We start from the raw sequence: 14,820 nt of genomic DNA, 5'->3' as shown, positions 1-14,820 counted from the left end.
ATTCATTTTGTAGCTGAATGCCTGACACAGAGTGAGGATGAAGCCTGAGCTTTTGATAGTAAGTTAATTTAATGTCCATAGAAATGTGTAAAAATGGTCTGTGCATATGGGGCCTTCTATACAGGGTGAAATTTAAGCGTTCAGAAGTGTTTTTTCTTCTTTTTAAAATCACTTTGGCATGTAGCCGCTCCGATTTAATACATTTCTTTTTCTTTTTCTTTTGAGTTTTTAGAGCGTATTGGCAGGATGTTAGTTCAGGAGTCATGACAAAGGGCCATACTGGTACCGTCCTTGCCATTGAATAAGATGGAGAATTATGATGGAGAATTATGCTGTGGGACTGCTGGACTTTATGTCCCTGACCAGAGGTTCTTAGGGGCATGCCCTATTGTCACACATACTGCAGGGACCACATGCTAACCCTCTGCAGGCTCCCCGCCTGCAGGGACAGAGCGGTTTCTAACTGCTTGTGACAATGAATAATTCATAAATTATGGTTATCTGGAAGGTGGTGGTCATCATTAGCATTTTAATGGAAAAAATGTGATCGTTATCCTAATATTTTTATTTCTTCTTCTTCTTTTTGTCTCCTCTCTTTCAACAGCTAGCTATCTCCCTGTATCCTGGGTCCTCGGGAGTTCCTGAGTCCTCTGCTAACTCACTGACTGTCGCTATGGGCAGAAGGTACCCAGAGACTTGTGGGTGTCCAGGCAGCCCATGTACGTACGTCGTCCCGCATGCACGCCCTTCCTCTTCCACTTCTCTCCCTTCCCCTTTCCTTCCTCCCCCTTCCCATCTCTCTTCTCTTTATTTCTCTTCTCTCGCTGTAGAATATCACAGATACTAACCTGCTGAATACTTACTAAGATATAAATAAGAGTATTGAGAAACATAGGAATGTTTTGTTCTATACTATCTTTTTGTATCAAATAGCGAAAAAAATGTTATCTGAATTAGTATTTTTATAATCAAGTAGTTCTATACAAGATGACTCTTGTGTTTCAATGTATCCATTTATATTAGCCTTTGAAATAATTTTTTTTCTTTTTCATGACAATGTATGAACCATTTAAAACAAGAGTTATACCACAAATTACAAGCATTTCACAGTGATTGTTTTAATTCCATTTAGAAACGACCCACACTGGTCCCGGCGAGGTATCAGCTTAGGTCTGCCATGGTTTTGTGTGCTGTGGGTAGGGTGGCTTGGTTCTTGCCTTAGCTCTCTTTGAAGGCAGGCATGGTCCTGAGCATGGCTCTCCGCCTTTCAACGCTGGAGCTCATGCAGCAGGTTTGGGGAACTGTTATGCCTGCTCTTCTGATGGTCCCTACCCCCTGATTAGTGTGACATTACAGGAAGAGACTTTCGCCTTCCCTTTGTTGATGTCCTTGATGGTCTTACTCCCTGCTTCCTTTGGTCTTCCAGCTGTGTAGGTAATTCATTTCTTTTTGTGACTACCCCATGGATTCTCTGGAATTTTGGCCTTAGGTCAGGGACACCCTGTATCCTGGGAGGCTTCTGCCCTCCCTTTGTTTGCACCTGTAGTGATATTTATCTTCAGCCTCCAGCCCCATTTCCTAGTACAGCTCAGGTTTTGTTTTCTTCCTAGAAACATTAGATGGCTCTTCAAATGCCTGTGTGATAGACCTGCTCATTAGGAGCAGTGGTATTTTAGAAGCCGTGGGAACAGATTGGCCATTGAATAGCTGAGGTTCCCATCCACCACTAGTAGCCAGCAGCATTGGTGCAAACAGGGATATCTCTCAGGGCTCTGCCATTGCTGGAGAGATGGCTCAGTGGCTGGCTGCTCCTCTAGAGGACCCCAGTTTGCTTTACAGCACTCACACATGGTGGCTCACAGCAAGCTGTAACTCCAGTCCGAGGGGACCCTTGTCCTCTTCTGGCCTCTGATGATACCAGACACACACACATGGTGCACATACGTACATTCAGGCGAAGCACCCATACACATGAAATAAAAATAAATAAATCTTTAAAAACATAAATTAAGACAAAAAGTAAAACGAGCTGCTTCTGCAAAGAGCGTCACCAGGGCAACGTGTATACCTGGGTACTGCAGAGGGAAACGGACACACTGTGGCCAATGCCTGCGGGAGCTGAGGGTGGATTTCTGTATTTTTAAACTTTAACATTTTAAGTGGTTATGTAAGCACCTATGTAATCTCTATTTTGTCTCTTGGCCCTCAAAACTTAAATAATCTGTGATCTTGCTGGCGGGGGGTGGGGGGGGGCGTGGATTCCTTATCTTTTCTATAAGGGAAAGCCAAAAAGCATGTACCACTGTCGATCTGCTTGCCTTGTTAGGATCTGACATTTTCTTCTTGACTTACAAAAATGGTAGTTTCACAGGGTCTGCTCAGGAGTGTTGTGAGGGGGGTTCTTTCAAAATGCTGACAATTCTATTGCTTAGGCTCTGAGGAGAGTGGAAGAGGTAAATCCATACGTGCGGAGACTCCTGTTTGTGGACATGCTTTTTTTTTTTTTGCCCACCGTCTGTGAACAGACACACCACCTGCCAGCCGTGTGATTTTCTAGAACATACCGAGGAACTCTGAGTTGCACGGGCCTGTGCTGCCTATGACTTTCAAGGAAACATTTCTTTCTTTCCTGGGGTGTTTCCTACCGAGAAATCTCTGGGAGAAAACTGCCCCTTTCTCCCTTTCGCTGGGCACACATGGCCAGCTGGCCTCTGAGTGGAGATGGCTTTCCATTTGCTGTTCCAAGGCTGTAGTGCTAGTTTTTAAAACTCTGCTTTATTTGGGGTGTGTAGGCCTCTACCTCCCTTCCAACCTCCCAACCCTACTTAGGAGAGGTTAGTGGAGAGAGGGGTCTAGACCACTTTACTTCTGTCTGTTTAGGTTAAGTGGGTTCTTGAAGGGCTGTATTAATCTCTGTCAACAGCAGATTCAGCCAGCAGTCTCCTCCAAGCCGCTGTGCCTTGAAGTGCCTCTCTGTCTGCTCCAAAGCGCCATACCTTCCATATTCTAATCTCTCCGAGCTGCTATATGCCACACCCACCACTCTCTCTCTTTCTCTGGGCTGTCATGTTTATATCCTGAGAGCCCTAGGCCACGCCTCTCTCCATGCAGCAAGAGGCACTGGGCAGGCCATTACCAGCTGGCAAAAGCCCCTGGCCCGCAGGAGATAATTAACAGCTGTGGACAAACTAGAGCCCAACCAAAATCCCACACTTGGGATTAAAACAAAAACATGTTTACATAACATAACTGAGTTTTTAAAGAAACTGAAACTTCCATTATGCAAGGCTTCTGCTGAGACTTCATCTGTTTGTGATGGAAGACCAGTGAGTGGCCCCCTTTCCAAGGATTACATGTCACCTGGAACTGTCCTTCCTCTGATCTAGAAGGTGGCTTCCACCCTCTTGTTTCCATCTCTGTGGTTTTTGTTTTGTTTTGTTTTGTTTTTCCATTAATCTTCAATCCCCTGCCTCAGCAGCCTTCTTAATCTGTGTGGTTTTGTTTTTGTTGTTGTTGTTTGTTTGCTTGTTTTTAAATGATCCCGATTTCTCCATGAGGTTTGCTTTTGGAGATCTGCAGCCTAGCTTCTGAGAGCCCTCAGACTTAGTGGTGCTTTCTCTTCTCACATAAGACAAAGGAAACTAAGATGACTCAGGGACCCAGGGCCAGGACTGTATCTCAGTAGGGTCATACTGTTCCCTGGGTAGTATTTCACAGAAAAAACAACAACAAAAATACCTCTTCTGTTTATAATTTTATCACCAAGTGTGATCAGAATAGCAGTCAAGGGTTGGCAGTACACACTGCTATCCTTTGGGTTGTTTTTGAGCCCCTTTTGTCGAATTGGAGTTTTCGTTGTCTTTCTGCTTGGGGATCTGCCTTTCAGCAGTATCTTTTTACACGGGAAGATGCTCCTCTGTAAGGGAATGTGGAATGGCATCCACTGAGCTCCAGAATAAGAAATGAAGGAGGCACAGCTGGCCTTTCCTCATTTTTACAAAAGTTATTTGTGCTTTTGATAATACCACAGTTTGAAAGTATTCCAGAAGTTGCTAATGTATTTGCATCATAGTTTATTGTTGTTTGTGTCCAAAAGTCTGTCCCTTTGCATGATTGATGCCACCACGGTAGCAATGAACATCAGGCCCTGGACTCTTCCATAGTTACCCAACACCAGGCCCTGAAATTCCCCTGTCTTCAAATTTGATCATTCTTAGTAGTCAAGTTAATCTGTCTGGGGAATTTCTCTGATTGTGCCCACACACCAAGGCTTCCTCATCAGTCCTAAGGTCAATCTATTATATGTGTATCGTGTATCATCTACATTTTCTTTCTCTATGTCGTCAATGGCATTCTTCATAATTAGCAGTCAAGTTGGTTTTGTTATTATTTTTCTTCAGCCAAAATCTTATACCAGGTTTGGGACTGTTACTTGAAGTAATGTACTCTTTACCCTTTGGCCACTGTTGTGCCACTCATCTGTGCCCTCCCTGGAATGGCGAACCATTAGTTTGATAACCTGCTAACCATCCTGTTCTCTTTAGGGTATAGAAGAGTAGCCCTTTCCTTTCCCAGGGAACTTCCTGGATTCTCAGCTGGAAGTACAGACTCCTATAGCTCCACTTAGAGGTTTAATTCCTCCAGGAACTGGTGTCCGGGTTTCTTGTTATTTAGGGATTATTATGTATGCTTTCTGGACCTTCACACAGAGTATTTATTTCCTCCTCTCTTCCTGGCCTGAGGGTAGTGTTTTGTCTACTGCAGAAGCTCAGGTCTGGATGAAGTCACTTTGAGGCTGGGCAGTATTCACTGTCTTTAGCTATTTCACTGTCCCCAGAAAACATTTCCGGAGTAGGCTTCCCAAAGCCCATTCAGACCAGGGGTAGCAATCAGGGCTGAGGGGCAGCGCTGACCTCCCTCTCACTGTAGAAAGGAGACAGGGCCATGCCCAGTGATGGGAATCTCCAAACTGTTTGCATAGCCTTCATTTCCTCCTATTTCCCTAAAACGGAGTGTCTTAGTGAATGTCCTATTGCTGAGAAGAGACACCATGGCCAAGGCAGTTCTTATACAGGAAAGCATTTGATTGGGGCTGGCTCACAGTTTCAGAGGTTTAGTCGATAATCATCATGACAGGAAGCATGGCAACACACAGGCAGACATGGTGCTGGAGAGGCAGCTGGGAGTTCTACATCTGGTTCTGCAAGGAACAGGAAGAGAGAGTGACACTGGGCCTACCCTGAGCCCCTGAATCCTCAAAGCCCACCCCTAGTGACACGCTTCCTTCAACAAGTCTACACCTACTCCAACAAACCCATGGTTGTAATCCTTTCAAATAATACCACTCCTTAGGAGCCAACGGGGTCCATTTTCATTTAAATTGCCAAGCTGAGCCCTAACAGTTTTCCCTCTGTCCAGTAGGGTAGAATCAGTATCCCATTAAGTATGTGTGGGCCCATGTGAAAAATGACAGTGTTGGATACATATTGAAGGTATGGCCCATTTTCATTATTTCTGGCATATCTTAGTTTGCCATTTCAAGTTGGTCTTTGAAGAGACAAGTGGTCTGACTTTCTTTGTGGCAACAATGTAAGGAGGTGAAACGTAGGGCAGTTTTCTCAGGCTGAGGTTCGAGTGCCTGTGGTGGTGGGAGAGGATCTCACTGAAAGGTGGGTCTGTAGTCCCAACCCTGCATCTCTTAGGCTCAGGGCCATGGCCAGGTCATCTAACCCAACTTGAGTCTCACTTCTGACATATGGAGGCTGAGGAGCTGGACCAGTTGCCTTGAAAGCGCTGGCTCAAAAAATCCTACTACTTTTGCTTTCCAGAGAAAGACCTGCAAATGAACCCAAAGGTATCAAATCTACTCAAGACATAGACTCAGGATTTTAATGGCTAGTATCTTAGTCAGGGTTACCATTGCTGTGATGAACCATGACCAAAAGCAAGTTGGAGAGGAAAGGGTTTGTTTGGCTTACCCTTCCACATCACCGTTCATCACTGGAGGAAGTCAGGGCAGGAGCTAAAACAGGACAGGGACCTGATGCTGATGCAGAGGCCATGGTCCTTACTGCCTTTCCATGCTGCTTACTGGCTTTCTCCCTCTGTTTTGTTCTGCCTGCTTTCTCATAGAACCCAGGACTACCAACCCAGGCATGGCAAATGAGCTAGGCCCTCCCACATCAATCACTAATTAAGAAAATGCCCTACAGGTTTGTCTGTAGCGCAGTCTTTCAGAGGCAGTTTTCAACTGAGGCTCCCTCCTCTCCGAAGACTCTAGCTCATGTCACATTGACATAAAACTAGTCACCACAGCTAGTAAGTAGAGTTTAACCCAGGGATCTTTAACCCCTTAAAATAGCTGAGAAAAGGCCAATACAACACCATTTAAATGAGAACGATCAGTCAGGTACATATAGTACTATGAGTGGTAGTAGCAGCTAACAGAAATAGAAGATGCTCTTACACTGCAGTGTTTTGGTTTGTTAAACAGGTGGATTTACATCCATTTCCTGGTGCAATTGAACAAATACTTCTGATAGCAGAAATTCTGAGGAGCCATTCTGAATGTGATTAGAGCATAGGACCTGACTCGTAATTGGAGCTCAGTATGAAAATACTAAGAGGGTACTTTCTGACTTTGTACAGGAACAAGAAGGGGGAAATTGGTTTTTTGCATGATCCAGCTTTCTCCATATCCTTCAGTCCACTTGGTTCCATAGATGCTCTTGTGTTCAGAACTTTATTTTTGTTCTGGTGACGGCCCTTTTGTTTGCGCTTACCTGGACTCATCATCTCTCTCTTGATTAATTCCCTAATGTCCTTCTCTGTACACCAGAAGGTCATCTGTATGTCCCAGTGTGTTTTATTTTTGGCTTGCTTTATGGCCTTCAAGGCTATATCACAAAATCCTCCCTTTCTGCTCTTTTGTTTTTTTTGTTGCTGCTCTCCCAAATTGCTTCCAACTTAATTATATAAAGCAACAGGAATTATTCTTTTACAGCTTTGGAGACTAGAAGTTTACAAGAGCCACAGGGTTCGGGCCATAGTGTGAGCAGGGCTGGCTCCTCATGGGGAATCCAGCAGAGAGCACATATCTTTGACTGCTGATAATGGCTGCCTGTATTCTTTGACCTGGATAGAGCCCATCTTCCCTACTCTCAAGAGGAATCAGGCCAACCCCAGCTCACATCCCCTTCTGCCTTGGTAGTCTGATCTTCCTGTCTTGTTCTTTTAAAGACAATTGTGGCTATAAGTCAGGGTCTGAGATAATCCAGAGTACTTCCTCTTCTGAAATCTTAATCATGGGGCCTTGGAAAGCAACACTCCAGCCTAGTGGTTGAGGAAGCGGCTATCCAGAGACAGAGGCAATATTCATCCTCTTTCTTCCTTGCCTCAACCTTTTCTTTGCTTTTTACTACTTATAGAAACTTACATACACAAACCCACTTGAGCACTTGTCTACACACATACCTAGAAAAATCATAGAACCCTGCTCCCAAACAACTGAGCCTACTGGAATTGGTTTAGATACACTAGACTATCACTGCATCACAGGATGAAGAGGCAAGTGTACGGTAAAAGAAAATAGGAGTTTCCAAACATTGATTTGTTGGCACATCTCCACTTCTCTTTGGAGCAAACCCTGTGTGCTGGCTGAGTGATTATCATATCTTCTAGATCATACACTCTCTCCTTGACTGTTTCTAGTATATTATTGAAGTTGTACCCTTCACAGGATGCAATCCATTCACATATCATTCAGCCCCTTAAAATTCACCGTTTAGAAGTGTTTAATATACTAACAAAGTTTTGTGGCCAGCACCTCTGCGGGGTTCTTGGGTACTTTTAACTCTAAAAGATAGGATGGATCCACCGTGGTGTCACTCACATTCCTCTCCTTTCTACACAATCACAGATCTGTCCTGTCTCAATGGATTGGCCTAATCTGAACATTTTCTATTAATGGAATTATGTCTCTAGACTTATGTCATGAAGTATTTTCAAAATGTTGTATACCATTCTTTGCTATTAATAGACATGTTGCTCTTGTTACCCATTTATTGGTCATGGGCGTTTGAGTTATTTCTCATTTCTGTCACAATGAATAATGTCACTATGACACTTGGATATAGTTTTTCATGTAACACATGTTTTGGTTTCTCTTGGGCCTTACCTGAGAGTATAACTGCTGGTTTGTTCTGTTTTGAGGGACTGCTCAAGAGTCATCATGCTGGTCTAGGGGGTTCTGTTTCTTCCAACCTTTGGTAACCTGTGTGTGCTTTGGTTACAGCCACCTTACCAAGTCTCATTGTAGGCATTATTTGCATTTCCCTAATAGCGATGCTGTTGGGCATCTTTTTTGGTGCTCATCTCAGAGAAATACTCAAATCCTCAGTTCTCGGGGGTTACTTGTTTTATCATGCTGTAAGGATTCTTTCTGCTGGGCGGCAGGCTCTCCCCAGTCCCCCCTTCCTGTCATTCGCTTACTACTGTGAGCTGTCCTTCTAAGCATAACAGTTTTGATGTTTTTTTATATGATGTTTTTATGTATTTTTTATATGATGACTAAGAAATCATTACCAAGCTATTGGAGATTTATTCATGTATTTCTTTTTCCCTCAAAGTTTTATATTTTTAGCTTTACACTTAAGTTTTATTAATTAGAGTTAAGGGGTAACCCTGTGTTGTCATTTGAATTTACTGTTTGGTATTTGTTGAAAAGACTTCTTTGAGGACCAATTTGGCAGCTTCTACAGAGAGGCCTGGTGGACTTTGATGGGGAGTGTGTTTTCTCTGTAGATCTTTTGGGACCTATTTAATAATATTTTCTTCCAGACAGAAACTCACTTTTTATTTCTGTTTTCTTTCATTTCTTTCACTGATATCTTATAGCTTACAGTGTATACCGCTTGCACTCCTATCAACAAAATTTATTCCTAAATATTTCGATGCTATTGTAAATGATAGGATCCTTTTCTCTTTTTTAAGTTTATTGTGTGTGCGTGCGCATGCAGTGCGTGCACACGTATGTAAACGCAGGGAGGTCATTGACCATCCTCAGGCATTATTTCCTCAGGACATCATTTCTCAAGGCAGACTGTCCTGGAACTGGGGGCTTGCTGATTCTGTGAAGCTTCCTGGGCAGTGAGGGTCAGGGGCTCTCCCTGTCCTCATTGGGATCACAGACTCGTGCTGCAGTACCTAGCTTCTGTATGGGTGCTGGGGTTCAAACTCCAATCCTTAGGCTTGCACAGCCAGCACCTTATTGACTGAGCCATGTCCCACCCTCTGGTTTCTAAATTATTTATTATAGTGTTTGGAAACAACTCAATTTTGTATCTTGGAGACCCATTTAATTCTTCATTTCAGTAAAATACATATTTGTCTTTCTAGCTTCACTTTTAGGATATTTTGTAGGCTTATTTTGTTTGTTTTCCGACTCACCATAGTCCTTTTATACAAGTCCAGTTTTACCTTTTTTTTTTTTTTTCTAATCATTTCAATACGTTTCTAACTTTTTTGTAGACTGCTATACTACTTCTAGGCTAATTTGCTATGTGCACTGGCTGTGTAGTCATTTGTCCATTGTGGTAGATTGGTTTCTTATTTGGTGCTTACACAGATTCTGAGGGCCTGTATCTGTGGACTTATTTTGTGTGTGCAAATGGCAGCTTCTCCATTGCCCTCTTGACACTTTGGTGCCCACCATGTCATTATGTCTGGGGCCAGGGTATCTACTCTTTGGCCTGGGGGGTGCTTCATGTTACCTGACTCTGTACCTGCTGACCTGTGACGTCAGTTTGGAGAGCTTGCGTTCCTCTTGCTAACGTATGAGTCTTTCTTCTCTGTGAGTCATAAGGTCTTGGCTGCAAGACTTTTTCCTTTTTGCACGTATCCTACGTTTTCCTTTTTACAGTGTATCCTACATTTTTTCTATCCCTGTGCAGTGTCAAAGCCCTTCTTGGTGATCTCCATTCATCAGGTTACCTGGAACCTTTATCACTCTGCTCAGATAAAAGAAAGTCAGACCTCTCAGGCACCAGATTGCAACTGCAGATTTCCACACAACCCTAAACAGAGTTAAGTGGCAAGTAAATATTAACTCAGTCAGTGGGTATTTGCAAAGCTGTCCTTGGAGATTCTGTGCTGTATGTACCAGTCACCTTCCTCCTGTGGTGGAGTGCAGGCCCGTGATGGTCAGCTCATCCCTCGGGACTCACCTCTTGGCCAGGATTCAGAATCTGTCTACTCCAATCTAGAGTGTTACCTGGAGGCCTGCCTGATACCTTTGTTTTGGGAGGATTAACTAAACCATGTTTACATAGATCCAGTGACATAGTTATATTATAATACTGGAGATAGGAAGGAAAGCTTATTTGTATACATTCCTCTTCATCTGAAGAGGGAAATGAATTTTGACAGTGCATTAAAATGTCTTCCCTGTAAGTTTACTTCTGTTTCATTTTTGTTTCCTCAAATGTCCTATGTCTTTTTCCCTAAGCAAAGGTTTGATGTATGTATGTATGTATGTATGTATGTATGTAGTTTTTAGGCAAGGTCTTGTTATGTAGCTCATGTTTGTACTGCTTCAGTATTCTGACTGCTGAGTTCATAGGCATGTACCACACCTAGCTTTGAATTTACCTTGGTACAGTAAGCAAGCATTTCTCTTACCTGGGTGCTCTGGGGTGAGCAAGCAAAAAAGCCCCATGGTAAGACTTCAGTTGCAGGGGTTGGCCCTCTGGACAAGAAGCCTGCTTGGCATCCATTCCCAGGCAAAAAAGGTGTGAGGAAGGAACTGCATGCGTCTTCCCATTCTCTTCTGTGGCTAGCTAAAGGAACCTTTGTGCCGAGTACTTGCTTTGAGTTCAAGGCCAGCCTGGGCTAAAGGTGACATCCCGTATCAAACAACAGACAAATCCCAAGCCCTCTCCCTCTTCCGAGCATGGCCTCTGGGAGGGGAAACAGGGATGCGTGCAACCTCATGGGGCAATTCTGAATCCTTTCTCCACATTTCCCGGAGCATTTATGCAAACCCAAAACTGCCCTGAGGGAGTGAACTTGATGAGTAGTCACTGGAAGCCACAAAATCTTTACAAAATGAAACTGATGGGATTCTGAGAGGGATGACCCTGTTTGTCTCAGAGTCACCGGGCAGGCTGGCTTATGGCTAGCTTCTGCACTTCTAGACATTTCTGCGTGAATGTATGTGAAGAATAATGAGCACATGCTGCTTAATATTCCTCAGGATATCTAGTGTCTAGTCAGTTTCCTCAGTTTTATGGGAAACGAAATCCACAGGGTTTCACTTGTTTTCTCCATGAGTCCTTTCTTTCTGTCATCTGATATCTGGAAAACTTGGTCTCCGACTCCCAGGGTGCAGAGCGATTTCCCCAGAGAGCTTAGGTTTCATGCTGTCTATTTGGAATTTAACGCCATTAAAATTGGCAGATGCTGGCTGACACTGAAATCATGGGTCCTGCTACCATCCCGCCCTGCCACTGGAACTCGGCTCAAGCGAAGACCATTTCCTATGGTTTTGGGACATCAGAAGATAGAAGCTTTCTGTTTTGGTCATGACTGATTTCTATACAGAAGGGTCTGGGTGCTTGAGGGGAAAGGCGGAGCTTAGATCACAGGGTGGTTTGATTCAACCTGCCTGCCCGAGCCCAAGGCTTGTCCTGATCTCTCTGGGAGACTGGTGTTTACTTCATAATGAATTTTCAATTGTACCTGTGTATGGTCACACTGGTGACCATAATTGTCACTTATAATCAAATTATGTCTCATAATCAGCTTAGAGGAGGGGAAGGCTGATAAGGAGAATAGAGCACCTCCCTCTATGGGATGCGGTACTGTGGGGGTGGTTCAGGTCATGTAGCTGGCAGATGTGCGACTCAGGATGCCGTGGATGGCCTTCGAAGGTCACATGAAATGGGCTATTGTAAAGGGACCTGACATGTTGTATCAGATGAAAAGGGACCAGCAGGGTACATGCCCTGGTGAGAACAAAGAGTTGGTGTGTTCATAATAATATTGATGTCTAATACATAGAAAAAGCTCATAATTCTTCATGTGTAGTATTTTCATCTTGTAATGTGGTTACTACTGTCATCCCTCAATATCACATGAAGAAACTGAGGCACAGAGACAATAGACATGTTGTTTAAGGGTCTACAGATAGTGGTGGAGATAACTTTTGAGTGTAACTCAAAATTTGAAAATCTGAATTCGAGCCACTGTGTGCCGCCTCCTGTAAGTGCGAGAAGAGTGAGGAGTTGGAAAGGGCAAAAGTTGCAAGGTGAGAATCTGATGGACTGGTTTTATCCTATCTCTGCTTCTTGTTCCACTGCAATGTGAGGAGGTGAGAGATTCCACTGCCCGCTCCCACTGCCACAGAGCCGGCTATTTTGGTGGACTGTATTCCTCAAACCAGGAGCCAAAGTAAACCCTTTCTCCTTCAAGTGACTCTGTCAGTTATTGGCTTACAGCCTTAAAAACAATAAGACAGCTCTTCTTGGAAGAATTAGAGGTAAAGGACATCAAGCAAGTCCTGGACGGTGAGAGTGAGTAGCCGGTGTATAGCTGGAGAAATGAGATGGATAGGGAAGGCCTCCAATGGTGGAGAATGGACATTAAGTAGACCTCCAGCCAAAAAGCTTTGTAGGTCATGGTCCAAAGTGGGAGGCAATTAGATAGAGGATTACAGGGCCCATATAACACTGGGGAGCCATGGTTGATCTTACCGAATGACATCAACCACAGATCAGAAGCATGGCTAAGGAGCCCATCTTGAGAAGAACTCTGGAAAACTTTGTCTCAGCTGAAGGAACTGAGTGTGAATGTGTTCACGGCTGGGATGGAGCAAGGTGTCCAGAGCAGAGTGCGCCTAGTGTGGGGGCGGTTGAGGTTGGAGAGGGTGCCTGGGTTGATGGCACTGAAGGGTCTCTCTGAGGAATATTGCTTGTTTCCTGTGAGTACTGAGAAGGCACTGGAGGTTAATGAGGCGTGCGGCTTCGTCTGACGGCAGATGCAGGATGCTAACTGCGTGTGCCCGTGTACCTGGGAAGGGGCAGGAGGGGATGAGAGCTGAGCATGGCTGGGATAGCATGTTTAGGAGGGGTCTTTCTTGCGTGGCAGCTGAAGCATCTGCCCTGCAGCTCACATGCCCTCGCCGTGGGGAGTGAGGAGCCTGGCACCAAGCAAAGAGTCCTAGTGCTCAGGTTATGTCTGGGTTCACAGCAGCAAGACTTCATGCCCCTGTTAGCCCTTTGACTGCCAGTGTACACCTGTTTGTGTAGGCAGAGGAAAACCAAAATATGTGAGCTCAGAGACTGAACTGCTCTCCTCCTCTTCCTGTTATTGTTGTTGTTGTTGTTATTGGCATTGATACATATAAATGTATTATTTTATATGGTAGCTTGCTTTGATACAACATCCAGAATTACTATGATTATGTTCTTTGTTGGAGGCTTCTGTTCCTCCCAGAAGGGAGCCTCAGAACAGAGACACGTTAAGTTGCTTACTCAACACCCATAACCCATGCCATTTTCCAATAAAAACTTGGCTGAATTGGGAGTGGCATGGTTATGAGCCTGGCAGTAGATAGTCTAAGCAGCATTAACAATTGGGGCTCAGTTTCCCAGAATTCCCTGTGGTGAACGCAGCTGTATGACTTGATTCTAACCATTAAGACCTTAGAATAAGTCCACTGGGATGAGGGATGAAGGTGGGTTTTCAGGCAGAGTGTTTGGCACTCTGATAAAACAAGACAAATTAGCCTATCAATGTCACCCTTCCATTCTTTTTTCCTTGGATGCTGATGAGATGGCCGAATCTGAGCATCCAACCTGTCCTCATCTGGGAGAACAAGAATAAAGGAAAGACAAAGAGCCATATAGAATTGGCTGCCTTGACATCATTGCTGTTTAACCATCACCAGCAGCCCTGAGCATTCTGACTCCTGATTTGTTGAATCTATTCCTAGATAGGTTTCCTGATACCTAAAACAAAAGCATAATGTTACAGGTAGTAAACTGAAAGCTATTACGACCCTTTTCCTATATGCTGTGATGGATTCATAAATGTCCGTGATCTTCAGGATGACCTTTAGCCAGCTTGAAAACAACCTTCTAAAGTTTAATACCTTGTATTGAAAAGCGTTCACAGTTGGGAGTGATGAGCTACGGACTTAGAAATGTAATTTTCAGAATAAATGAACATAGGTGTGTGAAGTCTTCGTAGCAAGTACTGCCAAGCTGCTGTTCACGGGCAGTATCTTCTTAGGGTCTTTTTTATGGCAGTCTCAGTTTCTGTGGAGTGCATTGCCTGTGTTTATGGCTGTGGCGGAAATGATAGCTACACTCAAAGTAATAGCATAAATAGTCTGATTTCTTGAGAATGTGGAGCTCCAACAGGCTTTATTGGATTTCAGGGTAATGGCGTTATTAAATTTTCTACCTCTTTCCAAAATGTATTATGGCCGGGTTCCAAGCTGGTGACTTAGAGAAATTTGAGGCTCTGTACATTTATAAGGGGGGATGATTTATCTTGGGATGCTCAGTCGCTCAGGTGGAGTAAGGAAAATAATTGGATTTTCTTCTGAATCTTGTTAGACTTTGTGTGCCTCATGCAGATGTGGTAGGTAGGAATGGTCAATGACATGCTTCATGGATAGGGTAGTGTTGGGTTAATGTTCTTGTGGAATGTTGTTGTTATTTGTTTGTTTCTAGACAAGGGTTCTCTGTGTGGCCCTGGCTATCCTGAACTTGCTTTGTAGACCAGGCTGGCCTTAGACTCACAGAGATCCTTCGGCCT

General features: G+C 44.0%; 1 protein-coding gene across 11 annotated transcripts in view; it reads left to right on the top strand.

Moving 5' to 3' along the window:
- Apbb2 (amyloid beta precursor protein binding family B member 2) overlaps positions 1 to 14,820 on the top strand; it is a 308,714-nt gene that overhangs the window by 126,199 nt on the left and 167,695 nt on the right. For 9 of the 11 annotated variants that reach the window (XM_060380673.1, XM_021635491.2, XM_021635490.2 and 6 more), the window contains one exon: positions 605 to 719. The exons of the other annotated variants lie outside the window; for them this stretch is intronic. The gene's annotated coding sequence lies outside the window, so the exon portion shown is untranslated. The remainder of the gene's footprint in view (positions 1 to 604; positions 720 to 14,820) is intronic. 11 annotated transcript variants of the gene reach the window in all.

The sequence above is a fragment of the Meriones unguiculatus genome, chromosome 3 (genome assembly GCF_030254825.1).
Source record: "Meriones unguiculatus strain TT.TT164.6M chromosome 3, Bangor_MerUng_6.1, whole genome shotgun sequence".
Classification (NCBI taxonomy): domain Eukaryota; kingdom Metazoa; phylum Chordata; class Mammalia; order Rodentia; family Muridae; genus Meriones; species Meriones unguiculatus.
The sequence above is the reverse complement of the archived record's forward strand: the minus strand, read 5'-3'. Positions and strand labels throughout refer to the sequence as shown.